We start from the raw sequence: 20,290 nt of genomic DNA, 5'->3' as shown, positions 1-20,290 counted from the left end.
ATTCCACTGCGACCTCCACCTCTCTTCCAAGGGGCATTAAAACTGTCTTGTTAAGCTACTGTGACCTCCACGTCTCTTCCACGGGGCATTGATATTGTCTTTTTATTCCACTGTAACCTCCACCACTCTTCCAAGGGGCATTAAAACTGTCTTGTTAAACCACTCTGAACTCCACGTCTCTTCCAAGGGGCATTAAAACCATCTTGTTAAGCTACTGTGACCTCCACATCTCTTCCAAGGGGCATTAAAACTGTCTTGTTAAACCACTCTGAACTCCACAGCTCTTCCAAGGGGCATTGACATGTTGCTTTTAATTACCTCTAACCTCCACGACTCTTGCAACGGGCATTGCATTTCCTCCTAATTTTTGTCAGCTTTTACTTTTCAATGCATAGGCGAACACTAAGGGAGACCCACTCCCCAATAATGGGTAGAAGGTTTTTCAAACGCTGTAATCCACGTCTGTTTCAAGGGGCATTGCCGTGCCTAATAATTTTTGGAAAGCCTTCCATTCCCTGCTTAGGCCAACAGTGTACAGGAGACCCAGTTGCTATAAATGGAAAAAACGGTTTAGTTAAGGCCCTCTGACCTCCATGTCACTTCCAAGGGGCATTGGAGTGCCTCGAAATTTTTGGTAGGCATTGCATTCACTGTATGCCTTATAACTGTGTAGCTGAACCGCTCCTTTTGGTACAGAAACATATCCTACAAGACATGTGTGGTTGGCTGGCCTGATATTGATGTGAATGGTCCCTGTTCCTCCTGCTCTTTCTCCTTTGCCACCACCTCATCCATCATTCATCACCTGAAGCTTTGTTTTAACGTGAGTCATAGAACTGGGATAGTAGCAGGAAAACATCCAGCAATCCTCGAAGGAGGTAGAATATGCGCCAAAACGCTGACCACCTCAGGCCTAGCTGCTACTACATACATGCGCTTGCATTCCAAGGAACAGAAAGCTAAGGAGGTGGATGGCCTCATGATCATGAATAATTTACTCGTTGTGTAGGAGGCCGACCACTGCTGCTGTCTACCTTCTGAACTTTGTGTTGAAGCCTGATTGACCCAGGACCCGCAATCCTCTATGTCTGGAGGACGTGTTGCATCCCAGTGTCCAACTGTGTCCCGGCTTCCACAATATTAACCCAGTGTGAAGGCGTCAGTGAGATGGACCATTCCTGGCCACATTCACTTGTCCTCGTGTTTGTGGTTAGGCTGTCCTTCCCACTAAATGCACTGGGGAGGGCACAGGTAATGTTTTGGTATGCGCGCTTGTGTATAAGGCGCACCGGGACAAATAGGGGCGGCTGGGGACCGTTTATGGACACCCGGCCACCCCCACGCGGCTGGGGACTGTGTGTGGGCACCCGGCCGCGGGGCGGCTGGGGACTGAGTATGGACAGCCGGCCGCCGGGCTGCTGGGGACTGAGTATGAATACCAGGCTACCGATGCAGCCATGACGTGGTGGCCAGATTCCACCTCCACATGCCTAAAAGGCCCAATTTCAAGTGCAAGCAAGCTAGCAGTATGGTATTGCAGCCTGGGGGTGGGTGGGTGGCAGGCTGCATACTTGCGCTTGTATTGCAAGTTATGGGGGAGGTACAATTGAACACTGCCCTGGGACAAGGACTTCCACGGGGATAGTTGCAAGTCTGCGTCTTCTGATGCGGCAAGGATCACTTCTGATGGGCACACTTTTAGGCAGCGACCTGGGTGTCAGAGATGCTTCCAGGGGTCTTCCCCATGCTGTTCCCATGTCTTTTTAGCACTGTATGCATGTGTCACACAGCACATGGCCAGATAAGGTTGTAAAATGTTAAAATGACATTTCCCGGTGAATGCATTTGTCACAGTTGAAAGCAATACAAACGTGCAAAAACGCATAAAAAATGCTACTTGTGAACATAGCCCAGGTGTGGAGGAGTATTTTTGTTTTTGGTTATTTTTTTTTACCTTATACACAAGTCTTTACCCTGGAAAGGATGTTCCTTAACCCCTTTCCGACCTGGTCAGTAATAGTACGCACCAGGTCGGGAAGGCCGGTTCAGCGGGGGCTCCGGCGGTGAGCCCGCACTGAAGCGAGCACATGTCAGCTGATAATTGGAATCGCAATCCACCCGCGGCTGTTAACATGTTAAATCTCTGACAGTGGCATTTAACTCGCGCTTCCGGGAGTCCTAAGCCCCGCCCATCAGTGACCCCGTCACGTGATCGCGGGTCACCAATGGGTGGGCATGACAACTCAGGGTCTGCAGCAGACGCCTGTGGTTGTCATGTCTCAATTGCTATGAGCGCCACCTAGTGGTCAGCGCTCATAGCAAGTGAGCATTTCTCCTGCATACAAGCGATCTGCTCATCGCTTGTATGCAGTAGAAGCAATCAGACAACTGCTGCTTCTAGTCTCCTCTGGAGACTATAGAAGCAAGCAGAAAGTGTAAAAAAAAAAGTTTTTTAAAAAATAAAAAATATATAAAAGTTTAAGTCACCCCCCTTTCGCCCCATTCAAAATAAAATATATATATATATATATATAAAAAAAAACACATACACATATTTGGTATCGCCGCATTCAGAATCGCCCGATCTATCAATATAAAAGAAGAATTAATACAATCAGTAAACGGCGTAACGAGAAAAAAATTTTAAACGCCAGAATTAAGTTTTTTTGGTCGCTACAACTTTGCAATAAAATGCAATAACGGGCAATCAAAACATCGGATCTACCCCAAAATGGTATCAATAAAAACGTCAGCCCGGCACGCAAAAAATAAGCCCTCACCTGGCCCCAGATCCCGAAAAATGGAGAAGCTAAGGGTCTCGGAAAATGGCGTCATTTTTTTTTGTTTTTTTAGCAAGCTTTGGATTTTTTTTTCACCACTTAAATAAAAAAGAACCTATACATGTTTGGTGTCTATGAACCCGTAACGACCTGGAAAATAATAATGGCAGGTCAGTTTTAGCAATCTGTGAACGTGGTAAAAAAAGGACCCAAAAAACAACTGTGGAATTGCATTTTTTTTGCAGTTTCACTGCACTTGGAATTTTTTTCCCATTTTCCAGCACACGATATGGTAAAACCAGTGATGGAGTTTAAAAGTAAAACTCGTCCCGCAAAAAATAAGCCCTCACATGGCCATATTGAACGAAAATTAAAAAAGTTCTGGCTCTGGGAAGAAGGGGAGCAAAAAAGGAAAACACAAAAACAGAAAGACCCATGGTCGTTAAGGGGTTAACATATTTCACAGGAAAGCACTTTCACTTTCGTTTTTGAACGTTTTATTGTGAGCCTGTAAAAGTGGCTTAATACCTCTGACCACGTTGTTGACAGCAGTGACCTGGGGGTCAGAAATGCTTCCAGGGGCGATCCCCATGCTGTCCCCATGTCATTTGAGCACTGTCACTATCGTTTTGGGCACTTTTTAGGCTTTCTACAGACTGCCAGTGGAGCCGCCGCAAAAATGTTCGGGTCTCCCATAGACTAACATTGGGCTCGTTGCTCGGGTCGAGCACCCGAGTATCACAGTGAGCTCGGCCCGAGCTTCGAGCACCCGAGCATTTTAGTGCTCGCTCAACACTAGTGATGAGCGATCAGTAGAAGGCTCGAGTGCTCAGTACTCGAATCGAGCAGGCCAGACGCTCAGACGGGCTCCAGTATAATGGAAGTCAATGGTAAACTGGAGCATTTTACCGGAAGACCCTAACAGAAGGGCTGGGGAGGCAGTCAAATCGCTGAACTGGTTAGAAACAGATGGAATGGGAACAGCATGGGGAAGACTCCTGTATAGTGTTGAGCGATACCTTCCGATATTGGGAAATATCGGATCGGATTGGATCGGACCGATACCCAAAAAGTATCGGATATCGCCGATTCCGATACCAGAAACCAATGCAAGTCAATGGGACAGAAATATCGAATGAAAATAAACCCTTTCTTTCCTTGTAGGTTAATTCTACATGAAGGAAAACAACTAAGAATAATGTAGAATGTATTGGGGGAGGTGGGGGAGACAATAAAGGCATAGAGGTTTAGCCCAATCAAATGGAATAGCAGGAATTCATATTTTTTTAAGACGTTCTGAGTTACGGAAATATTGACTATGTTAAGTATTTTTATATTTTGTCAGATATTTATGTTTCACTACTTCCATGCTCTTCACCTTCTTTTTTACTTCTCCCATACTTTCTCTTTCATCATCCTCAGCATCAGCATCTTTTTCATCAACTTCTTCTTCACCTTCTTCATCTTCTTCTTTTTCACCTTCTTCGTATTATTCTTTTTTCTTACATTCTTCATATTCTTCTTATTCAACTATTATTCTTCTTCATATTCTACTTCTTCATCTTCTTCATATTCTTCTTCTTCATCATATTCTTATTTGTGACAGGCATTCCTGTAGTTGCTATCTATAAAAGTTTGAACATTACACCTTTCGTTCTGCCCGTCACAAAAGATTTACAACAGGATTTGTCCATGTTCAGTTTGGCCTGCAGCAGCAGGTCTTTTCCAGGGGCACCACGAGGAGGAACGGACTCACCCCCATACACTGCTTAGTCATCTTCTGCTTATAATTTAGATATTATCTTTTGCTCTGATTTTTAGTCTTATGCTTAATGTTCTTCCGCTTTTTGTTCTGCAGCTTCTTGTACTTCTGCTTCTTGGTTTTCTGTCTCTTGTTCTTCTGTATCTTGGTGGTTGTCTTCTCTTCTTTGTCCTCTTGGTCAACTTCTTCAGGGTCATCTTCTTGGTCTTCTTCGGGGTGGTCTTCAGGGTCGTCGTCTTCGGGGTCCTCGTCTTCAGGGTCGTCGTCTTCGGGGTCCTCGTCTTCAGGGTCCTCGTCTTCTTCGGGGTGGTCTTCAGGGTCCTCGTCTTCAGGGTCCTCGTCTTCGGGGTCCTCGTCTTCTTCGGGTTGGTCTTCAGGGTCCTCGTCTTCAGGGTCCTTGTCAGGGAGATCCAGAGTGATTACCAAGAACCATTTCCAAAAGCTTGAACTTGGAAATGTAGCAGAAGGTACAGGAAGGCTGAGGAACTACCGAGAACCAGCTGACGGTACTGGAACCCGGATGGGTAGCAGAAGGTACAAGAGCCAATGGAACTACCGAAGACCAGCTGACAGTACTGGAACTCGGTTACTAAGCAGGAGGTACCTGTGCCAGAAAGCACTACCAAGGACCAGCAGACGTTGGTGGAACTTGGATACCGAGAAGGAGGCACCTAATCCAAAGGCACTGATGAGAACCAGCTGACGGTACTGGAACCCGGATGGGTAGCAGAAGGTACCCATGTAAAAAAAAGTTTCAAGGCCGCGAGCCGGCCGCAGTTACCAAAACCCACAGTCCTACAGGGGGTGCTTGTCCTATTGGCACTATGGAACCAGCCTTCATTGCCAGATCCCGCAGCCCACATAGGAGTCACCTAAACTGCAGGCACCATAGAGTCAGCTAACCCGACCGCAACACGACAGGACAATGCATTGGAGGCAAAGTGACGTTGACACTACCCGGAAACAGCTAGTGTGCTGGAACCAGGCTGGGCAGGAGGGAGTACCCGTGCCAAAGACACTGCTAGGAAACAGCTGGCGGTGCTGGAACCCAGGGTAAATACTAAAAACAGAGGAGCCAGAGGTGTAATTGGAGCAAGTTTTAAATCAGTAGTACAGTGGATGTGGACAAAGCAGGAGAATTTGCCGGACACACAGCTGGGGAACAGCTGACGTTACCCAACCCCAATAACACGGCAGCAAGTGTTGACTGTGCAGACGGCACTTCCGAGCGCCAACTGGGCGGTGTTGGAGCTCAGGGATAATACTGAAAACAGCGGAGCCAGAGGTGTAATTGGAGCAACTTTAAAATCTGTAGTGGTGAGAATGTGGACAGAGCAGGAGAAATTGCCGTCCGAACAGCTGACGTTACTGAACCCCAATAACACGGCAGCAAGTGTTGACTGTGCAGACGGCACTTCCGAGCGCCAACTGGCGGTGTTGGAGCTCAGGGATAATACTGAAAACAGAGGAGCCAGAGGTGTAATTGGAGCAAGTTTTAAATCAGTAGTACAGTGGATTTTGACAAAGCAGGAGAATTTGCCGGACACACAGCTGGGGAACAGCTGACGTTACTGAACCCCAATAACACTGGAGCAAGTGTTGACTGTGCAGACGGCACTTCTGAGCAGCAACTAGCGGTACTGGAGCCCAGGGTAAATACTAAAAACAGAGGAGCCAGAGGTGTAATTGGAGCAACTTTAAAATCTGTAGTGGTGAGAATGTGGACAGAGCAGGAGAAATTGCCATCCGCACAGCAGGGGAACAGCTGACGTTACTGAACCCCAATAACACGGCAGCAAGTGTTGACTGCGCAGACGGCACTTCCGAGCGCCAACTGGCGGTGTTGGAGCTCAGGCATTACAGTTCAGGTGGTAGAAACATGAACACAACAGGAGACCTGGATACTGTTGCCAACCAATTATTTATTCTGGAAGAGGACTGGCAAATTCATGAGAGATCCAGGCCTTGTTCATTTTGAGAAAAGTAAGCCGGTCAACATTATCGGAGGATAGTCGCATGCGACGGTCTGTTAGTACACCACCTGCGGCACTAAAGACGCGTTCCGATAATACACTAGCAGCAGGGCAAGCTAGCACCTCCAATCAGGGCCGGCGTCAGCACCCGGCGTACCCGGGCAAGTGCCGGGGCCCTGGAAAATCAGAGGGGCCCACCGCCCACTCACTGTCGGGGCCCTGGCCGCTTTCTCGGCACCTGTTCAGGGACGCAGGCGCTGCTTGATTGCCGGCACTCCCCCCAGACATGGCCGCGCGCTGTCCGGCTGTGTCTGCTAGTAATAACGCGGCAGGGTCGACGGCACTGCACCTTTAATTGTGCTTGTGTGTCGCCCCTGCCGCGTCATTACTAGCAGACACAGCCGCACAGCACGCGGCCATGTCGGGGGGGAGTGCCGGCAATCAAACACCGTCGGAGCGGAGGTCCTGCACAGATGGGGGGGAGCGGCCCGGACCCGACCGCAAGTGGGCCCCTCTGATGTTCCAGGGCCATGAAGTCTGTGACACGCTGGGCGCCCTGCACTGCCCCATACCTGAGGAGCTGCTGGACAGGACACTGGACCGGGGACAGGTGAGTGAGGCTTCCCCAATCCCCATATTAAAAATATTTGTAATGGGTCTGTGTGAGTGCATGTATGTGAATGTCAGTGTGTATGACTGTGTATATATATTTGTCTGTTTTATATATGTCTTTAAGAATTTGTGTAAAAATGTGTGTATGTCTGTATGTGTACATATCTGTGTACCGTGTGTGCGTGCATATGTCTGTGTACCATGTGTGCGTGCATATGTCTGCGTACCGTGTGTGCGTATGCATGTCTGCGTAATGTGTGTGCGTGCGTATGTCTGCGTACCGTGTGTGCGTACGTATGTCTGCGTACCGTGTGTGCGTACGTATGTCTGCGTACCGTGTGTGCGTACGTATGTCTGCGTACCGTGTGTGAATACGTATGTCTGCGTACCGTGTGTGCGTACGTATGTCTGCGTACCGTGCGTACGTATGTCTGCGTACCGTGCGTGCGTACGTATGTCTGCGTACCGTGCGTGCGTACGTATGTCTGCGTACCGTGCGTGCGTACGTATGTCTGCGTACTGTGCGTGCATACGTCTGCGTACCGTGTGTGCGTGCGTATGTCTGCGTACCGAGTGTGCGTGCATATGTCTGCGTACCGTGTGTGCGTGCATATGTCTGCGTACCGTGTGTGCGTGCATATGTCTGCGTACCGTGTGTGCGCGTGTCTGCATATGTGAAGGATGAGGGGGCAGGCTGGGCCCTGTGTACTATATATATATTTCTCCGCCGTATCTGTGCATCATGAATCGTGGTATGTGTTAAAAGGGCCCACTGAGACTCTTTCGCCCGGGGCCCAGAAAAACCTGGAGCCGGCCCTGCCTCCAATGCATACTGACTAAGCTCTGGCCATGTATCCAGCTTACAGACCCAAAACTTGAAGGGAGAAGAGCTGTCTGGGAGTACACTAAGAGGGCAAGACATGTAGTCTGTCACCATCTGACGGAAACGTTGCCTCCTGCTGACTGGAGCCGTCTGTGATGGTGTAGACATTTGTGGCGGCGGGGACACAAAACTTTGCCACATTTCGGCCATACTGGTCTTGCCTTGTGCTGAGGCGCTGCTTCTGCTCCCTCTTTGTGCAGAGCTTCCTCCACTGCCTCGACGCACTGAGCTGCTTTGTAAAGCACTAGCAGCACTGCTCTCGGTTGGAATGGAGAACATGATGGAATGCACCAGTGCGTCTTGGTACTCCCGCATTTTACGCTCCCGGTTCAACGGTGTTATGAGGCTTTGTAAGTTGTCCCGGTAGCGAGGATCTAGGAGGGTGGACACCCAATAATCAGCCGTGTTGAGAATGTGGGCGATGCGGCGGTCATTTCTCAGGCATTGCAGCATGAAATCAACCATGTGCTACAGACTGCCAACTGGCCAAGAAACGCTGTCCCCTGCTTGAGGCGTGATCTCTGCCTGCTCTGCATCACCCCACCCTCGCTCTAGATACTGACTACTAGAGCATTGTGTACCTCCCTCCTCTGGACAGATGTCTTCCTCATCCATTGACTCCTCCTCATCCTCCTCACAAAGTGTCCCCTGCCTAGGCCTTTGTGAGGAACCACATTGCGCAGACTGTAGAGAAGCAGATGGCATTTATGACTCCTCATCCTCCACCTCTTCCAAAACCTCGTCCCTTAGTGCTTGCAGTGTTTTTTCAAGCAGGCAGATAAGGGGGATAGTCATGCTGACTAGTGCATCATCTGCACTCGCCATCCACGTGGAATAATCGAAGGCACGCAAAACGTGGCAAATGTCCTTCATAGAGGCCCACTCAGTGGTGGTGAAGTGTGAACGGCGCGCACTGAGACTTGTTTGCGCCTGCTGCAGCTGGTACTCCATTACTGCTGCCTGCTGCTCACACAACCTCTCCAACATATGTAACATTGAATTCCACCTGCTGGGTAGGTCACATATGATGCGATGTTCCGGAAGATGTAATCGGCGCTGCAGAGCTGCAATGCGTGATCTTGCGTTGCTGGAAGTGAGCGCACTCTATGCGGACCTTGTGAAGCAGTGCATCAAGATCCGGATAGTCCCTCAAAAAACTCTGCACGACCAAGTTGAGCACATGTGCCAGACATGGGATGTGAGTGAGGTTGCCTAGGCCCAGAGCTGCCACCAGATTTCGGCCATTGTCACACACTACCATGCCTGGCTGGAGATTCGCTGGCACAAACCACACGTCGCTCTGCTGCTTGATGGCATTCCAGAGCTCCTGCGCTGTGTGGCTTCGATTCCCCAAAGAAATTAATTTTAATACGGCCTGTTGACGTTTGGCCACGGCTGTTCTCATATCGGTCATCATAACAGGTAACCGTTCACGGGTCGATGTGGAGGTAGACCGTGACGGCTCCTGCAACGCTGATTCAGAGGAACTGGAGTATGAGGGGGAGTCAATGTGTACAGACTGGATTCCTGCAATCCTTGAGTTGGCAGAACACGTACAGCGCCACTCTCAAGATCTGTACCCGGCTCCACAACATTTACCCAATGGGCAGTGAGGGAAAGGTATCGTCCCTGTCCATGCTTACTGGTCCACACGTCGGTGGTCAGGTGGACCTTGCTACTGACGGCGTTTTGTAGCGCATGTTTAATTTTTCCCTCCACATGATGTTGCGGGGCAGGGACGGCTTGCCTGCTGAAATAAAAGCGGCTGGGCACGTTGTATTGTGGGACTGCCAATGCCATAAAGTTACGGAAGGTGTCAGTCTCCACCAGCCTGAATGATAGCATTTCAAGGGCCAGTAGTTTAGCAATGCCAGCATTCAGAGCCTGTGCTCGGGGGTAGTTTGCCGAGTATGGGCGCCTTTTCTCCCATGCCTGTGCTAACGATGGCTGTAGACTGGCCTGGGAGTGTGAGGATGACTGGGAAAGTGGTGCTGTGGGTGGAATTACACTGTGTCTCTGTACAACAGTGCCAAAGATTCTTCCATGGCGATCCTGTGAGGAAGCCGAACCAGCTGTGTGTGAGCTGGAGGAAGAGGCTACAACATGAGCTGAAGAGGTGGTAGGTGGCGCTGTAGGTTGGCCTAGGTCTTCAGTGTGTTTTTGTAACTCCACCACGTGCTTGGTCCGCACATGTTTCCACATATTTGTGGTATTGAGGTTGCTGACACTTTTCCCTCTTTTCACCTTCTGATTACACAGCTTGCATTTGACAAAGCAAATGTCATCTGCAACTGTGTCAAAAAAGGACCAGGCACTGCAAGTCTTGGGAGCGCCTGCTTTGGATTTTGGAAGAGCCATGCTCCTAATGGGTGCCGAAGTGGAGGCTACAGGCAACCAAGTCTGCCCCCTCCCCCTCCCTCCTTTTTGGGCTGTTCGGGGAATCTCTTCCTCAGAGCTGCTCCCACCACCTTCCTGTCCCTCACACCATGATGGGTCAAGGACCTCATCATCTACACCACCCTCTTCAAACAACTGCTTCTCCTGGGTAGTCTCGACAGCACAGTACGCACCAGAAAGTGGCACCTGAGTCTCATCATCAGATGCGTACTGAGGTGTGCTGCTGACCATAGGCACTGGCCCACCCGCCTCTTCAGATTCAGAGAGACAAAACGGTTGTGCATCACTGCATACTACCTCTTCTTCAAATTCTCGAATTCTGCTTGGCTGGCCCCCTCTTTCCAAGCCAAGAGATTCAGAGAACAGAAGTAGAGATGGCTCCTGTCCAGGGCTCTCTGACTGCCTGGGCAATTTGGCAGGAGGTGAAGAGACAGATGGGTGCTCTTCAGTGCTCAGGACCTGAGAGGATCTGGAACTAATTGAAGTCGATGTGTTAGCTGCCATCCATCCGACAACGGCTTCAATTTGGTCCTCCCGCAGCAGTGGGGTACGGCTAGCTCCTACAAAGCTGCGCATAAAGGACTGTTCCCTGGTAAAACTGGGGGATGCTGAGTCACTGGTGCCCGCAGCAGGCACAGAATCCCCACGTCCTCTCCCTGCAGGCACAGAATCCTCACGTCCTCTCCCTGCAGAAACTCCACGCCCACGACCACGACCACATGCCTTACTCCCTGCCTTCTTCATCTTGGTAGACTGATAAAGATAGGCAGAAAAGTACTAAGGGCTTAGTGTGCTTATTCCTGAACAGCTGCTAACAGGTATAAGAAACACTAATTTTATAAAGTGTGGACTAGACTTTAATATGAGCTAATGTGGCCTACACAACTGTAAAGTGGAGTGTTTGGTGAACTTTATTTAGGTTTTTTTTTGTCACAAAAAGACACTGGATGTGCCCAAAGATGTAATACCGATAGTATCACAAACTTTTTGTAGCTATTACAATGTAGGAAGGTAACCTATAATGCAATAGATGAGGCTACAAAAAATAGGCTAATACTAATCTGGCTGGGGCTGCAGGGCACAATGCTGCAGAAAGGCTCCTCTAACTACTCCTATATAGTGTGTTTGGAACCAATGTTGCTGAATACGGATGGAATCACCACACTAATAGGAGAAATCAGGATAAATTATGAATTGGCAAAAAAGGACAATGTATGAGGCAGTGACACACACTGAGTGCACTACAACCAGACGTGGCTGAAGCACACACTACAGGGTGAGCTGCACTCACACACACAGACCTTGCAGACAGCGGTGAACAGTGCAGATGCAGAGCACTGTGCACTAGCGCTGCAAGACAAAAAAAAATTCTCTATCTACTCCTATATAGTGTGTTTGGAACCAATTTAGCTGAATACAGATGGAACCACCACACTAATAGGAGATATCAGGAAAAATTATGAATTGGCAAAAAAGGACAATGTATGAGGCAGTGACACACACTGAGTGCACTACAACCAGACGTGGCTGAAGCACACACTACAGGGTGAGCGGCACTCACACACACAGACCTTGCAGAAAGCGGTGAACAGCACAGAGAACTGTGCACTAGCGCAGCAAGGCACAGCGATTTATAAAGTAGCTTGGGTAAAGCAGAATAGACCAAATAGGTAGCTAAAACTGTCCCTCAGAACAACAGCGTCCTATCCCTAACTGAATTCACAGCAGAGTGAGCAGAAAATGGCGGCGGCGGCTTTTATAGTGCATCATGACATCATTTCAGCAGCCAATCACAGCCATGCCATTAGTTAAGATGCCTACATGCCTAACAGGATGTGCCCACACTTCTTAGGATCCTCATTGGCTGAATAAAATGAAACTGGCTCACTGCATTATGGGAACTTCCGATTCCGGTATACGATATTGCAAAAGAATCGGAATTAAGTATCGGAATTCCGATACCGCGAATATCGGCCGATACCCGATATTTCAGTATCGGAATGCTCAACACTACTCCTGTATGCATCTCAGACTCCCAGGTCGCTACTGGGAACAATGTTGTCAGAGTAGTACTCCACTTTTACAGGCTGGGAATAAAACATATAAAACCAAAGAAAAAATGGATTTTATAGGAAAAAATGTTAGGAAACATTCTTTCCTGTATAATGACTTGTTTATAAGGCAAAATTAAAAAGAGGAAAACAAAAAATGCCTCCTCCACCCCTTAATTGCCAGGCCATCTATCACCGTATTTCCCCGTCGCCTATGACTACAGTAGATGACATAGTAGAGGGGAAAATAAAACTACACCCACCGGTAAATGTAATTTTAACATTTTACTACCTTATGTGGGCTTGTGCCATGGTCAGACACATCCTGTTTAATTTATGAAGGAAGGACTCTGAAACTCACAAAGCCTATGCGGAAAATGCAAGAACTGCCATAAATTAGAAGAAAACAGGGACTCCAATACTCCCTGTATTAGACATAAAGGCGAGCCTCATATATATTCTGTTAAAATTGTTATGAAGTGGGACTCCTATGCACTAAGTGCAAGGTCTGCCAAAAATTAGAAGGAGGGACTGCAATTCACCCTGGAAGACACATAGATGAGGGCCCCAGAAAACATGACCCTCTAAAAATTATGAGCGACATCCACCTGTTTAGCCTCTAAAAATTTGGAGCAAGGGCCGCATGATGACCCTGTAAAAGTTTGGAGTGAGGGCCGCATGATGACCCTAGAAACATTTTGAGCGAGGGCAGCATGATGATCCTGTAAAAGTTTAGATTGAGGGCCGCATGATGACCCTGTTATTATAGTGGAGGAGGAGGACAAGAAAAAAAAGCTATGAACTTGTATACCCTTTGTTGGGTAGGAAGGGGTGCATGGGAATACACCAGAAAAAAAGGAACATTTGAACTAGCTTTATGTTCCACTGTTGTCAACCGGTGGGGTTGAGAAGTCTGGACCAAGCCATGCCTTGTTCATTTTGATAAGAGTCAGCCTGTTAGCATTTTCAGTTGACAGGTTGATGCGCCTATCATTTATTATGCCCCATATCCAATAGTTGTATGGCAGAGAGGAATCACTGAGGATGCTGATACGGTCGGCTAGGTACTTCTGCACTATCTTCAAAAACGTTTCCCTTCTTGTCAGACTACCCCGTGCATCATGGCCTCTGCGCTAGGACAGTCTAATGAAACTGTCCCAGACCTTTGATAGTGTTCTCCTGCCTCTATTGAACCTGGTGTGGGTCTCCCTCATCTCTCCTACTTGGTCGCCCAATGATCTATGACCTCTGCCTCTGCATTGTCAGGTGGGAATTTTTTTTACTAATTGTAGAACCTTCTGGTATTTCACCATTTTACTAGCCATCTCTGCCGCAGGAAGAAAATATGAAAAGTTCTCCTTGTAGCATGGATGGAGAAGGGTGAACAACCTACAATCAATATTGACCAAAATGCGTATAACGCAAGGGTCACGGGAAAGGCAGTGAGACATAACGTCAGCCATGTGTGCCAGACTCCCAACAGGCAAGACTTTCCTGTCCTCACCAGGAGGTCGACCCTCCATATCCTCCTACTCCCTCTCCTCCTCCTCTCCAGCCCATCCACGCTGAACAGACTGGACGAAGCTGGTGTGGGTAATAACCTTTGTATCACAGGCAACCATCACCTGTTCCTCCTCCTCCTCAGCTTCCTATTCCTCATTATCACCCAATCCTCGCTGAGAAGATGAGGCTGGTCCGGATAGTATTGTGGCGCCCCTGCGGGTCCAGTTGCCACAGAGGTTCTGCATCTTAGCCAGAGGTGTGGTACTCCACTCTCAGGTAAGGAGGGAGTACTACCTGGGACCCAACCACTCACATCCAACACTACACCATTCCTGAGGGAGAGTCCAGATAGCTCCTGAGGGAGAGCACAGACCCTGTCCCTGTTTGGAGGGTGGAACTAAGTAGAGGAGGTGGGTGGAGGAAGTAGTTTAGGGGAGCACTGAAGGAAGAGTATAAAAAGAAGGGTAGAAACATCTAGAAGGAGTTATTTCTGAGGGGATTCCTGGTTCCAGTCCTTGGAGCAGGAATTCAGGGAGTGAGGACCATGGAGGAGAGGGGCCCTGTCAGAGAGGCCCAGTAGGAGAGTGAGGAGAGAAGACCGGAGCAGCAAGGAGGGCTCCAGAGAGAGAGAGGATCCTAGGGGCACGGGAAGTGCGGAGTCCAGCCGTGCGCCCAAGTTCACACTGACTGTGAAGGGATCAGGCTGCGGTAGGGGACCCACCCCAGACTAGTGGAGAACTGCAAGACTCAGCTAGAAAACTGGAGGTTGCGGTATCTTCAAGTGCCGTAGCCAACAACCACACACATTCGCTGAAAAGGTGGCCTTATAGGACACAGGGGACAGACAGGACGTCACCCAACAAGGCCCGCGGCCACTGGCTCGGGACACTGCGTGTGAGGCGCAGGGCAGGAGGGCGAGAGCCAGCGCAGAGAGACAACCTGGAAAGGTACACAAGAAGGTGGTCCCGATCAAGTGCACCCAAATTATCTGAGAGTTGGCTGGATCACTTCCCCGGATGACACTGGACGATGTGGGCAGTTATAATCTGGACGTTGTAACCTGGAGCACCTTAACAACTGTGAGTAAAAACTTGAAGACTGCACCCCGCTGTGTCCTTGACTTAATTGCCGCATCACCTGCCTTGCACCACAACACTAACATCCCAAATTCTCCCATTTATCTACCCTGGGGCCTAGCTCTACCCGTGGAGAGCTGAACAATCTCTGCTGCATCACCAACAGCCCCAGTGGATCTGAACAGCAGCGGCTGCCACCTATAGCCGCATACCACGGGTGGCGTCATGAACTTTGTCCCCAAAACTTTATTTTACCAATTGACTTTCCATTTGTTGACCCCCTGGACCACGGAACGGGTCACTGCCTCTGTGACTACCCCCAAATAGAACCGACCGGCCCGGCTACCGAGTACCCCATGGCCCCAGGGGGCGCATCAACTTCATCCTGTGTACTTTCTTTCTCCATCTGCTCCACATGCAAAGCTTCCTCTTTAATTGTGAGCAGAGAGAGTTTGAGTAGACACAGTAGTGGGATGGTTTTCCTGATTATGGCATCATTGCCACTCACTATCTTTTTTGATCCCTCAAAGTTTTGTAGAACCTCACAGATGTCAGACATCCATGCCCGCGGTTGTTATGTGCGGAGGCTGACTGGAATACCAACGGGCATGTTGTAGCTGATATTCAACTATGCTGCTCACAAAGCCTTGGCAACGTGTGTAATGTGGAGTTCCAGCACGTGTTCACATCGCACACCAGTCGGTGAGCTGGCACTTGCAATTGCTGTTTCAGCACTGTCAGACAGGCGGCAACTGTAGCTGACTTGCGTAAATGGGTGTACACACGGCATACCTTCAAAAATAGCTTAGGCAAATCTGAGTAGGTTTTCAGAAAACCAATAGGCTTGTTCTATACACACAAAACTATGGTTCTTCAACTCCTTACAATGTTATAAAATCTAAATATTTTTTTTTTTAAATCTACCTTGTCATAGAGGAATAGTCTTAAGTGTAATTCATTCTGATAAATTACTTGAGGTAACACAGCAGAATGTCAAACAGAAGAGCAGCAATCTCTCCAGGTTCACCTCTGGTGGGATGAGTCAGTGCTTAGCACATTTTATTTCCACTTGAAAGAAATAGATTTTCAGTCTTCTACTATGGTATAATTAACATTACTGCCACAATTTATCCCATCAATCTTTTACAGATTTTCTGTTCCATCTAAGATTATTTTCATTAGAAATAGAAAAGTACTGTAATCCCGTAGAAGATTCACACAGAAAAGTGGTTAGTAGCTTGGGCTTCGCTCAATTGATTCTCTGTAAATCACTTACATTTCACATGCAGTGATCATAAAGGCTCAGTGGGAAGGTATTCTGTATATGCTATTTTATATTTTTAGATTGGTATATTTAAAAATCAAGGTTTAAAAAAAAAAATGTCAGACTATATAAAAAGAATCATTAAATTGATGAAAAATAGATTACTCATTGATCACAAAAAAATAAATCCAAAAGTGCATAGAAATCCCTAATGCAGACCAAAAAAACACATAAAGATATTAAAAAATAAAAGAGGAAAAAAATTACACAATCTGTTATTAAGATCCAATATAAATAGTATATATAGTTGTTTCAACTACCAGCAATGTACTCAAAATAATATAAATAATATATGGATACAGCATGATTAATTACTAGCTGAAAGCAATCAACAGTCCGATCAGTAGCGTACCGCCAATGGAGGCAGGCCACATGGCCGCCATGGGGCTCGTGAGTCAGGGGGGCCCTGTGATAGCACCGGGCCCCCCCGTCATCACATTTTCAGCTGTATTGGAATCTTGGATGCCGATACATTTGAAAGCAATGATGGAAGAGGGAGGATAGAGGAGGGAACGTCAACTGAAGCTTCCTCCTGCATCATTCTTCCCTGGTGTCTGACATCTCAGCGCAGCAGGCGCAATGACGTCACTACATGCGCACTTCAGAATGCTCACTGCAGAAACTTTTTTTTTATGTGATGTCTGCATATATTTTTTATCAATCGTGTATTACATTATCTTTTCTTATATGTTTGTCTGATTTTTTAAAATTATTTCTATTTACAAATTGCTCGGGTGTGTTCAGCGTGAGACACTGTTGCGGACCGTGCATCCGCAAAAAAACGGACACGTCAGTGTGTGGAGCACATGGACACACGGTCCGTGGAAACACACTGGCATGTGCGCTTACCCATAGATTTGAATGGGTCTGCGTGTGACAGTGTCTCCAGTACGTGTGTAAACTGTTACCACACGTACTGGATACATGGACGTGTGAAAGAGCCCTGACATTGTGTGTGCAGAGATACAACCTTAAAAGAAAAGGGAAAAGGGAATCTGTCACCGTGCTTTTATCATCTGTCACCCTGATTTCAGCAATATGTCACTTACTGTTTTGCTTTCTGTCATTTTTATAAAATCACAGTTTTTTTGTGCTGCAGATCACCCAGTTCTCTGAATGCTGAGCTCTGTATAGCCCTGCCCACACAATTGATTGGCATCTTTCTGTGTACGCTGTGCATAGGCAGAAAGCTGCCATTTAATGGTGGGCACGGGGTTATTTAGAGCTAATGAGTATTGAAGATTACAAGCAGCAGGTTTACTAGTCCTCTAGTGATAATCTCCTGCTGAAAAATAGTGGTTTTATCAAAACTACAGCAAAAAGTCATATCATTGGTGCAACCCAGGGGCCCAAGAGGTAAGGGGACCCCTTTCACCTGCAAAACAGCAAGCAGCTTCTGTCAAAAACAAGAAAATTTGGCTACAAAGGGCCCATATACCGTTCTTACACAGGGGCCCTTCTCTGTATGTGTCCACCACTGAGCCCAAGTGATACATTGCTGGAATCAGGCTCTCTGCCTCTACATTATGCTGCTTTCAGATTAGATGCCAAAAACCTTGTGACAGATTCCCTTTAACTGGTAACACCCAGTTATCAATTTATTCATAAACTTCTAAGAGTAATAGCAGAGGAATATCACAAAACATAGTATAAGAAAATATGCTCCAACATTGTTATATTATGGAAATAACAAATATTTTATTAAACAGACATGTAAGGAGAGAGGCCAGATCTTCAAGTTACCGTATGTAGTCGGCTGATACCATGCACAGTAGGCAGTTGCAAAACCCTCCGGAGGCCGTCTAGTTGGAGTTTATTTAGAGTGCTCTGTTATTATGACAGAGATGTTTTGAATTATTGGAGAAAACATTCTGATCCATTACAGCCATATTTATACAATGTCAGTAGCAATTGTGTATAAAAAGATATAATTTACTTATAAAAGCTTTATATGGAGATAGTACTGTCATATGTGTATAACATTTGTCATTTAATTTATTTATATTTTTTTCTTTTTTACCTTAAGCAATGCAAACTCCCACAGGACAGGAAGACTGAATGCAGGGTTGTACACACTTGACTTCAAGTGACCTTCAGAATGCAACATTTTATCAACATAGAAAGTCCTTATACCCTCTGCATAAATAAATGAAGAAGGAGCTGAGTACATTCATAGCCATGTGTAAGAGATTCAGCCACCGTGGGATGTTGATTGGGACTCTGAAGAAGACACAGGATATATTAGGCCACGTACTTGTCATTTACACTCTTCTGCTGGGAGCAACTCTGTGTTCTAAGTTAATGATTAATGTGATGTTTTCAAATGCTAAAACTGATTGACGACAAACCGGCAATCATCCATGAATATATACATTCTGTAAAATTAACTATTTCTTGAGAATTGTTTTATTTTTTAGAAAACCTGTATAGTCCACCAATTGTTAATGTGAACAATAAAATACAAATTCATTGTCTTTGTTTCAAAAATTATTTATTTATCCATAGAAACCAAGTAAAAAATCCACTGAATATTTTTTGGATTAAAATAGCTAATACAGAATTGTATTTCCTATTCTTTTTCCTCCATTTCTCTATTCATACTTCCATTTCTATCGTTCCTTATTAGTCAATGCAAAATATGGAAATTCTAATGTGTTTGTGCAAATATGCATTGGAAGCAGTCTGGACTTATAGGGCATCGGTCAGTAGGATCAACCCTCCTAAGCTGTCTATATGTGCATGTAGGCCATAGGAAGCTGAATAAAATGATACCTTGATATCTGAAATCCGATGTCTTATTCCTGAGAAATCCATGTTTTTCTTAAAATGTAAATGAGCTGTTAAGATCTATGGGCAGAACACTGATCGGCATGAGAATCTGCCTGCAGAGCTTATTGTTAAAGGAGCACTCACAGTAAGTTTTTTATTAAAAATGTGTGTGTATGTGCAAGTAATGTAGTTTGAGTGTATTATATTATATCAACCTACTGCTGCTCTATCTGTCATCCACCTCCTTTCTTCTCCTCTTCTCAGTGACATCACTGCTCTGCAGACTGTTCAAGTCACACTGCGCTTTGTGTAACCCCGAAGTGACCTTTACTATGTAAGCCTATGGAGCATTAGAATGAGACTCCATAGACTTACATTGTAAAAGAGACTTCCGGATCATAGAGTATAGAATGAGCCGGCTATTCGGAATTGCAGTGACGCCACTGAGAAGAGGAACAGAACAGCGCTGTACACTGGAGAAAGCAGCGGTAGATGAGTATAATAATACACTCATTGTACATTATATGCATATACACACACATTTAATGAATAAAAAAATTAATGGGAGTGCATCTTTAACAAAAGGGGGTATGACCAGTGTGAGACATGTAATGACTGACAATCTTCTCTCATGAGCTACATGTCTCACATTGGTAACGCCCCCTTTGCTCTGGAGGCAGTTTCACGGGAAGATCTGTTCCCAGACCATAGATCTCAATAGCTGATTTACATATTTTAAAAAATAGACTTTCTCTGGAATAAGACATTGAATTGTATAATTTTATTCAGCTTCCTATGACGTACATGCCCATATAGATGGCTTAGGAGGGTAGATTCCCATTAAAAATGATTTTGAGTGATTAGAAAAACATGGCTGTTTTTTTCAGAAACATTGCCCTCTTTCCATGGGTTTCTTCATCTCCATTGAAGTGAATAAGGCTGAACTTCAAAACCACACTCAACCTGTGGACAGAAGAGGAGCTGTTTTTTAAATAAAGCAGTTTTTTTTAACAATTGTAGCAAATTTGTTTCGGATTTTTCTCCAAAAAGAAACAAGGTGATATAAAAGAAAGGCTAAATCTATTCACAATGTTTTTTTCCAGAACTAGAGGTCAATCTAGTTTCTTGTGCTACTTGAGAATTTTGCAAAAATTAATATC

At 46.4% G+C, this 20,290-nt stretch overlaps 1 protein-coding gene across 2 annotated transcripts in view; it reads left to right on the top strand.

The window, feature by feature from the left end:
- LOC141252783 (uroplakin-3b-like) overlaps nt 1-18,780 on the top strand; it is a 53,941-nt gene extending 35,161 nt beyond the window's left edge. For both annotated transcript variants that reach the window (XR_012314111.1, XR_012314105.1), the window contains one exon: nt 18,388-18,780. The gene's annotated coding sequence lies outside the window, so the exon portion shown is untranslated. The remainder of the gene's footprint in view (nt 1-18,387) is intronic.
- Nucleotides 18,781-20,290: the final 1,510 nt, after the last annotated feature.

The sequence above is a fragment of the Phyllobates terribilis genome, unplaced genomic scaffold (assembly GCF_046119375.1).
Source record: "Phyllobates terribilis strain yellow unplaced genomic scaffold, ASM4611937v1 Scaffold_2__4_contigs__length_985480577, whole genome shotgun sequence".
Classification (NCBI taxonomy): domain Eukaryota; kingdom Metazoa; phylum Chordata; class Amphibia; order Anura; family Dendrobatidae; genus Phyllobates; species Phyllobates terribilis.
The sequence above is the reverse complement of the archived record's forward strand: the minus strand, read 5'-3'. Positions and strand labels throughout refer to the sequence as shown.